This window comes from Gobio gobio, assembly GCF_949357685.1.
Source record: "Gobio gobio genome assembly, chromosome: 14".
Taxonomy (NCBI): domain Eukaryota; kingdom Metazoa; phylum Chordata; class Actinopteri; order Cypriniformes; family Gobionidae; genus Gobio; species Gobio gobio.
Window position 1 is genome coordinate 41,680,881 of NC_137107.1, and position 10,056 is coordinate 41,690,936.

At 36.8% G+C, this 10,056-nt stretch overlaps 1 long non-coding RNA gene across 1 annotated transcript; it reads left to right on the plus strand.

The window, feature by feature from the left end:
* The first annotated feature begins 4,307 nt into the window (after window positions 1-4,307).
* On the plus strand, window positions 4,308-5,345 carry LOC307137891. The gene is made up of 3 exons (XR_013817968.1): window positions 4,308-4,385; window positions 4,975-5,048; window positions 5,308-5,345. It is a non-coding gene; the product is annotated as an uncharacterized lncRNA (long non-coding RNA).
* The last annotated feature ends 4,711 nt before the right edge of the window (window positions 5,346-10,056 follow it).

Sequence of the window (10,056 nt, forward strand, 5' to 3'; positions counted from 1 at the left end):
ATCCAAAAATTCAGAATTCTTTCCCTGTAAAGAAAATATTTATTAAATGCTATTACAACTATCTATCTATCTATCTATCTATCTATCTATCTATCTATCTATCTATCTATCTATCTATCTATCTATCTATCTATCTATCTATCTATCTATCTATCTATCTATCTATCTATCTATCTATCTATCTATCTATCTATCTATCTATCTATCTATCTATCTATCTATCTATCTATATACTGTATATATAGTTATTCATATTATTATTATATGAATAATATATATATTATTATTATTATTATTATATATAAGATTTTTTGCTATATATTATTAGATTATAATTTAAATTAAATAATTTATAAATAATTACATTTTAGTATCTGAGCTATATAACAAATAATTAAATAACATAAAATGTAACAAAACATTTTAAATGCAGATAAATATATCCATAAAAATATTTATTTGAAAAGGTTATGATAAAATTATATATCAACATATTTTGTAATTTAAAACAATATAAATGTATTTATCTACAGATTGTGAGGTAATTCTTAATTTTATATGATTACAATTATAATTTTATTTTAAAGTTAAATAATATTTATTGTTTTTTTAAATTTAATATGTTTTACTATGTATATACTCTATATAATGTTAATAGCTGAGCTACATAAAATAAATAACAAAACATTTTTAACTGTTTAATAAATCTAAAGAAATGTGATGTTTGGACAGCTAAAGTTCATATAAAATTATAATATAACAATATTTAGCTGTAAAATTATATATTGCCGTTTAAAATGGGATAAAAATAGTATATGTGTAGATAAGGTAATTCCTAATCTTGTCTAAAAATATATATATTTTTTAATATTAAATTTTATTAAATATAAATTTTATAATATTCTACAGTAAAATAACATGTACAGTCTTTAAAATGTAATATTTTACTATATATGGTAAGGTATCCTATAGTTAACCAATTAACTATAGCACTTTTACATAATTTTTGGTTAAATTATTCTCCCTGTTTACTGTGTGGAAAGACACTTTTGAGAAACAGGTGTGAGAGCGTAAACAACAAAACACAAAAAATGTGCAAAAGATGAGAGTGATTTGTAAATCAGACATCAAATGAACAAAAGACGAGTGTTAGAGAGACATGATTTGTCACTGAGTCACCTGAAGTGAGGACACACGTTAGCTGACAGAAAACGGCAGTCTCACTTTCCTCTGCCTCACCCACAGAAGTGTTGGACTCAAGAGGGTTTTCTTTCTCCTGAAGAAGACAGTTGGAGGCAGGTGTGAGTTTTTAGAGTGACAATGTGCCAATATCACGCAATTACACACACATGCACGCTTGTTCTAAAAAAAGCCTTCATAGTCTTCATTCACAGGCCAGAATATCCCATGAGAATCTCATTGGTATGACAGTGTTCTCAAAAAGTCACCTGCTTTTATTAGTTACCAACAGATGCTTATAAAAGTTGTAACCTTTTAGTTTTAGCTTTTTATTTCCATATCTGTTAGACTTGAAAGATAGCCTTTATGCCTTAAAGATCACACACACACACACACACACACACACACACACACACACACACACACACACACACACACACACACACACACGCACACGCTTTCATATTTTATGGGGACATTCCATAGACATAGTGATTTTTATATTGTACAAACTGTGTATTCTATCCCCTAAACCTAAACATCGCAGAAAACTTTCTGCATTTTTACATTTTCAAAAAACATGATTTATAAGATGTTTTCCTCATGGGGACCAAAAATGTCCCCACAAGGACAACAATTTTGGATATTGCCATTCTTGTGGGGACATTTTGTCCCCATAACCTAGGGTTTACTAGGACACACACACACACACACACACACACACACACACACACACACACACACACACACACACACACACACACACACACACACACACACACACACACACACACACATTGAACACTTACCTCAACCAATCAGATGCTTTCTCCATTGAGAATGTCCCCTCCCCCTAAATTAAGGTGACCAGATTGGCAAACCCGCACCCTGTTGAGGCTCTGTTATAAAGTACATACAAACAGTATTACTTTAATGTAACATTAATATTTAGTATGTTACTACTTTGAAAGCGAGAACGATGTTTATTTTGATATTGACGATAATGGCGCTCTGCTCTCGGTTACGTTCATCACGAAGTAGTAGCGGCGCGCGCGTGCGACCAAGTAGAGTCAGCGTATCTCACAGCGCCATCTGCTGGTGAAAATAATCACTATTCACTACACGATTGCTCCTACAATCAGCAGGCTGCTGTATGTTGGTTGGGCGCTTTTTGCAATATATCTGCGGGTTGTTTTGAACGAGCTGTAAAACGGGGACAGCTCCAGTCGGGGACAGAACACCAAAAAACCCGGGACGTCTGGTCACCCTACCCTGAATCCACCTGACACTGAGCTGCCATGACAAGCTGCTAAGTTTTGTTGAGCTGTGTCGTTTCAATGGGAAATGCATGAAGACAGGTAGGAAAACTGTGTTTGTTAATATCTTTAGGACTGGAAAACAAAGTTCGAAAGTTATTTCACCTGACGGCCATCTTGAAAATGCCTCAGACCGGTGTTTACTAGGTTTACTATCATGCAAGAATTTTGAAGTGTTTACCATTTACTACTTGAATCACATGTGTCATATTTTGTTTTCGTTTTAGTTTTTAATTAAGCATGCTGGCATCGTTGTAAATTGGCTAGCTGTCAAGAGACAGATGAATTTGCACCAAAATACAAAGTGTGCTTGAATGCATGGCCTTCAACGTTAATGTTAAGAGAAGTGTTTTCTCTTCCTTACTTTTAAGTTGGTAAGCCTTTGCTGTCCTAACCCAATCTATCTCTCTATCCGAGAGAACTCATTTTTGGGTCATAACCCAGATAGCAAAAAATATCGGCACGGCTTCTTTTTGCCGCCGGCCCTAAGCTGTCGGCTATAGGTGCGTCCCGCTGGCGGTGATGAAACGTTTGCCGCCGAATACGTCACTCCCATTTCTTGCGAGATGCCGCGGCCGACTAGCCGGCGGGCCGCCGGTGTTGTGCCGAATTTCGACCCCCTGCCAAATTATTACCCCCCTCGTTGAAGTCGCTACCTGATTGCCTAATCCTAACCCCACCCCTAATCCTAACCCCTCCCCCACACCTACTCCTAAACCTTCCAATACTAGGGGGTAATAATCTGGCAGGGGGTCAGAATTCGGCACCACTTCATTTTCTCTGGCGGTTGCCTCCGCCTAATGGACCGCGGCCGGCTGGCGGCAAGCCGCAGTGAAATACAAGGATTTCTACTCTCAAATTCGACCAGCCACGTTGGCTATGTTTGGCTTGTTGGGAAATAGAGTGGAACTGACAGCATTTTAACTAGTTCTCACATTTGAAGCGATTATAAAATCATAATAGCCTATATGTGAATTATATCAAATATTAGTTTTTTTTGCTCCAAAGCCATTAGGGTTTATAACAGATTCTTGACTCTTGATTCCATGATAAGGTTAGGTTTAGGAAATTACATTTAAATTTTCACTTGATTATTTGCATGTCGAGTGTGTTTAAACAGTGTTGGTCAATTTGACCCATAATGGATGTAATACTTTTTTTTTTTTTAGCATAATAGGAGGGTTAAGAAAGTTTGAAAGTTCATTTTAGGATAACACTTATTTTTGTATTGCCCTTTTTTCTATTTCTTTTTGGACTGACTTTAAAATAGACATGACAAAAATTAGAACTAACTTCATGACATTTTACTTTGTTTTCAAAACCCATATTTTTCTGAAAAACAAAAATATATTATTAATTATTTAGGAAAAATTCTACATTCATAAGACAAGAATAACTCAAAAGAAGCCCTCTAATATTACCTCTTATAAAGCTGATTTTTACTTTGAAACCCTCTCAAACATGAGGTCGCAAAACAAAAAGCTTACAAAAACAGAAACCTGAAAGCTTTTCAATTTCATGTGACTGCCTTAATATTATAAAGTATTTTCTATCTCAGAATTCTTATTTTTATTATTTATTTTATATACAGTGTTACATTTCTTGTTATTCTTTGTTCTACATATTCGGAACTGTACCACAATGCTTTATTATTTAAATTTTTCTCTCATTGTACTTTTTGTATTGTACTTGTCTATACATGTACTAATTTAAATAAAAATAAAATAAAAAAAAACAGAGAAGTACCTCCACCGGCCGAGAGGGGCAGTATACCTAAAAAAGGCGGAAGACAAACCGGTAAAACAGATTTACCAACAGCGGCCGCTCATCACATGGTTTTAGTATTTGAAGAGAGGAGATCAGAAAATATCCTCGACTACGAGCGTTTAAGTAAGTACATGTTTCCTTTTTGTGTCACACAATATTATGTTCATTTTTGATGTATATACCGGTAGGTTGTTTTAATTAGTTTGTTCAGACACGCACGCTGATATAGTGCACAATGCACAGTGTTAGCTAACACGTGCTGTTTCGCCTTTTTTACACACTGAGTTCAAGCATGTTCTACATGTTAAAATGTATCTAGCTACTGTAGGTAAGTTAGCCAAAGCTTTACATCTAGAAAGACTTAAGTTTAACTTTTGGTGTTTTCTAACAAAACAGAATGATGTATATATAGGTTATTTAAATTATTTTGTTAGTCCGAACAAGCATGCTGCTAGGTCAGTTTTAGCAAGTGTTAGCTAACATGTGCTGTGTTGCTACTGTTCTTCTAGCATTTAAGGTCATTTATGAGTTATTTCTCTGAACTGCTGTACTTTTTATGTTTGAGGACAATGCAGTTTACTTGAATCACTACACTGAATGAATACATTTTACTGTTCCACATTTGGCTGACCAGTTTTTCCCCCCACAGCATAGCTACTGTATATTCTGTATATAACGTTAACAATGCGGTTTTGTTCACATTTTCTTGCAGATACCTTGACCAGAGCACAATCGGTTATCTTCATCCAAGAGACCTACTATTGGACAATCGTTTCGGCTTTCAAGGTAAATAAATTGTTAGTCCCAATGTCTAGTTACTGGGCTATAAGGAGAAGAATATTGAAAGGAGTTGAGATGGACAAACAGGAAATTGCAGATGTTGGAAACTTTAACAGTATGGAAAATTGTGCCTGTAGTTGTTTTTTTATATATATATATATATATATATATATATATAATATATAATATATAATATATAATATATAATATATAATATATATATATATATATAATATATAATTAAAATAAAATATTTTTTATGTAGATTTCCAGAATGAGAACCAAGCCCTGAGGGAAAGCAATGCACAAGCAGGTGAGAACATGCACTCTCTTAAATTTTACTTTTTTGACTGTGATGTAGGTCCAAAATTACCAAATGCCTTTCATTTTGTAGCTTCGGATGACAGCGGCTCACTTCATGAGCAGGTGAAGCAAGTTGGGACAATGTTGACGACGTTTGCTCGTACTGGGCAATCAGGTACAACTTGCAAACAACACCTGTGGTTGTTGGTTTAATTCCCACTGGGGCCACCTGTACATGTAGACCTAGTTGTAAATGTCATAGTTTAGTAGTTGAGGGACCAGGACTGACTGCTTTATTCTTTTATTCTGTGAACCCCTGTAGGTGCAGATCAGACCCTAATGCTGCGACGTCTTGGAGAGTTTGGCGATGTTGTGCGTAGCATGGACAACAAAATGGACACTATGCTGCAACATTTCAGTGCCAATGTGTCTTTTGGAGAGTTATCCCTGTCAGGGGGTCTGTTACTCCCCCTAGACAACCCATTTGGCGTTGCTTGACAACAGTTTGAGGCAGGATAAAGAGCTCCAGTAAGTGTGCTGATTTTGTTTATAATGCTGTAGGGTAATCTAAAAAGTAAAATTTAAGATTGTACACTGCATATTCTACAGTCTGAATCCACAGCCTGTCACATTTTTATATTTATGTATGAGAAGCTTCAGAGATATGTAATTTGTAACACTTTTTTGTATTTTCAGCTTCGGTTTTTGGCAATCAAATGTGGGAGGGACCTAAAGACAACCGTGTGGCGAATACTTCAGAGTATCTTCTCTAATCACCTTTCCATTAATACAACCTGGACGGGTGTAGGGGATAAAGCATGTTTTAGAGACATGTTCCTGAAGACCATTGTTCAAAGTAATATATATAAATATATAAATTTGTTATATATTTAAGTAGATGTGTGTGGCCTTATGACATTCACATGGAATGACAGATCTGTATTTTCTACAGGAGCCATCCGGAAGAACCCGGCAACCCAGGATGCCACTGATGAGGCGGTCCAGGTTAGCGCTATGCGTTACCTGAAAGGAGCATCTGATCGTGAAGGCGGAAAAAGACGCCGCACAGCTGAGAGGGACCCACAGCCGACCTCTTACACCTAGGCTGACTACTGACACCTGGAACCCTTTCTTTATCCTGCAGTCAGTAACATCAAGACCCCTAAAGAAGCCAGAAGTTTCAGGCTACACTCCCCCAATCCACACTGTTCACTGTGGAAATTACTTTTTTTTTTATTCCCTGTGACCCTGCCTTGAAGGCAGCTCCTTGGATAGATATGGGATGGCGAGGTTGTTTGTCCTTTATATAGGCGCACAAGAAATCACTGAAGATAAGCCAATTTGCAGATGATAAGTTTCTGGTGCAGGTTTGAATGCTGATAAACTGGCTCAGTGATTTCATTAACTATGCATGCAGGCTACTGATGACAGTAACCCTCAGAGATTCTCTAAGATCATAGATGCACAAAACAACAGCAGTGAGAAGATGAGGTTGGTTATTAGAGCTTGTATACGGTAGCTGTGGAAACGGTTTTGAGACGCATAAATCAGGACGGGTCTCTCTCAGGGTCAGTGCATTTGGTGAAAGATTTTAGCATGGCTGTATGATTTCAAATGAGGTGTCTCTCAAAGTAGCCTGGTGAGGAAAAATATTGTCATGTTGAAAATACATTAGACTGATAACTGCAAAATTTGAAGTGATTAATGGAAGTTTTACTGAAATGCATATATAGTGAGCTAGATGGTTTAAAAGGAAATATGTTAGGATTATATTTTTGTTACTATCCATGCAAATTATGCATATTTTCTGTGGGTGGAATTTTTGTAAACAATGCTTTATTCATATGTTGTCATGCTTTTACATGTCTGTTCACCTCCTTTTGATATCTCGGCTCTGTGATTGTTTATATTATCGCAGAATAAATTATATTATCGCACTGCTCAATAAATAAAGATGAGTGTGCAAGCATATACAACTTTACACGCATACATACAGTATACTTATGTAAAGCGATATATACTATAGCAAATCTCAACTGCAGGATTGTTTATATTGTCACAAAATGTAAATTATCACAGCACTCTGTATATAAAGTTGGATATGTACAAGTATCCAACTTTCCCCACATATAGTATATGCCTACTCTAGTAACTAGTTAACCCTGGGTCATTCTAAACCCTGGGTTAAAGGTGAACTATGTAGGATTTTTGCAGTAAAATATCCAGAAACCACTAGGCCAGTGTTATATATTTTGTTCAGTTGAGTACTTAGAATATCCCAAATGTTTTAAACTATTTGTAAATCGTGAGAAAATTGCTATTTTAACCAAGGAGCCGGGACGTGTGAGCTATGCGTGTGAGGGAGTCGCCTGTCGATTGCGTCATATCTGCGTCACCCTCGGTCTCCGGTTTTATTCAGTGAAACACTTTACTCTCACTGCAGTGTGAACAAGTGTCACAGCAGCCACCGAGCGATCGTCATAACTTCCTTTTCAACACACTCAGATATATCTAATACGATAAACAGAGTTGCATTACCTCAGACTCATGACTGGAAAAGAGGAAGTAGCGCCGGCAACCGTGTCATAATAAAAGTCCCGCCAGCGACTATGCCATAATAACAGTCCCGCTCTTCAATCGCTCCTGCGGCCTTGCTCAGCTCCACAACACTCGCTCCTGCTCTGCTTCACTACAGTAATGTCAATAATCGCATCCATGAACATGATTTCTGCCCGAGTCCTATCCTGACTGTTTTCCACCGGCTGTGAGGTGAAGACCACATGTCCCGAGATTCTGCGCTCAAACGTGCCGTCATCAAACTACGCCTTTGTTTTGAACAGGCGACCTCTAGTGGACGGAAAAGTTACATAGTGTAGCTTTAATGGAATCCTGGGTTATTTGTCTTCACGTTCACATTGCTAATAATTTATCTGGGGTTAACAATTAATCCTGGGTATTCATAGGCTGCCTTTTTACAATGTACATCCTAAACTCTGGGTTAATGTCCTTATTTGCATATTTACAGTGTCAATGGGCCTCATTAATGAAACGAATGTACGACAAAAAACTGCGTTCCGCCGTTTCCAAGCAAAACTTGGCATTTGTCAATATGGATGTGAGCGGTGGCTATGATCAAATCTCACATCAGGGGCCCGTTCTTCGTACCTCGCTAACTCAGTTAGCTGGATTTGATTGTTGACGATTTGGCATGATCTTGGATTGTTTGGTTCTTCGACGCTCATCCTGGACTTGCTGTCATAGCAACAGGTCCGTTAGCTTAAACCTGCTCGCGAGCAGGCTTATTTCATGTAAACAGGATTAGATTGCATCTTGAGGTAATACTTAAAATCTGTCCCAGCCACTGCTACTTTATTACAAGAGTTCATTACTGAACCAGGGGTAATAATAATAATTTAAAATAATAATATAAAAATGTTATATTGTATATGTACATGAGAATGTATAATACTATAGACACAGCCACTTGATTGAGCGATTTATTTGTGATGGAATAATTACTTTATATAATTTTGTTTTTATTGGTTTACACACATGTTGTACAGTTAATCTGAGCCGTGCATTAAGTGATCACGGATATTATGGGAGTGGCTTGATGCAGCGCAAGAGAGGATAATTTGATCTTGACCCATAAGAAACTTAAATACTGTCACGTTACAAATCTGCTTCAAATTGAATTAAAAATGAAATTACAACATTGAAATAAAAATGTAAAGGGTGTACAAAGACTGTATAAAATCGTGAATATAAATAATTGGTAATCATGTTAAAAAAACAAAACATTTATCATTTATCTATTATAACTTTTATGTTGGTTTGGTCGTTTGGCTGTTTCCTTATAAAGGTTCAGAAATGTGTGGGTTTTTTGTGTAATTTGTCAAGTTTTTTGCCAGGTGGCTTTTTAATTATATGATGTCATTACGTTGCTGTCTTGACGCCAGCCAATCGCTGCATTGCTGATCGTGGTTTCGAGTATCGATGCATCTGCCCTCTTCAGGGAACACAAGAACGCGCAGTGATCTTAGATCATTTAATCCAGATATTTTAATCCAATCCGCAAATTCGTTTGAAGAACCAAATTAGCCAGAGATCAGTTATCACGATTAAAAGATCTGGGATCTGTCAAATCATCTCAGATGTAATAAGCAACGTACGAAGAACGGGCCCCAGGTCTCAGCTCGTATACGCAAGTTAGTGTGAACTTGGTGGAGCATTGAAATGAGAGCATTTTGACCGTTTAAATTATTTTCCTGACTGACAACTATACCTCATTAATCAATCATTAACCATTAAGATTAGAATGTCATATTTAATTAGCTTTACATGCACAAATAGCAGCATAAACAGAACATGAGGATTCACACATTGTCACATCACGCACCTGGGGCCCGTTTCCGAAAGGAGGTTAAAGGAACACGTGACTTTTTGGGACTTTAGCTTATTCACCGTATCCCCCAGAGTTAGATAAATCCATACATACCATTCTCATATCCGTGCGTGCCATAACTCTGTCTGATGGACCCACCGCTAGCCTAGCTTAGCACAAAGACTGGAGGTAAACGGCTCCACCTAGCCTACTGCTCAATAAGAGACTAAATAAAGCCAACAGTTTTAGTTACATTGTGTACTAAGACCGACGGAAAAGGAAAAGTTGCGATTTTCTAGACTCATATGGCTAGGAACTATACTCTCA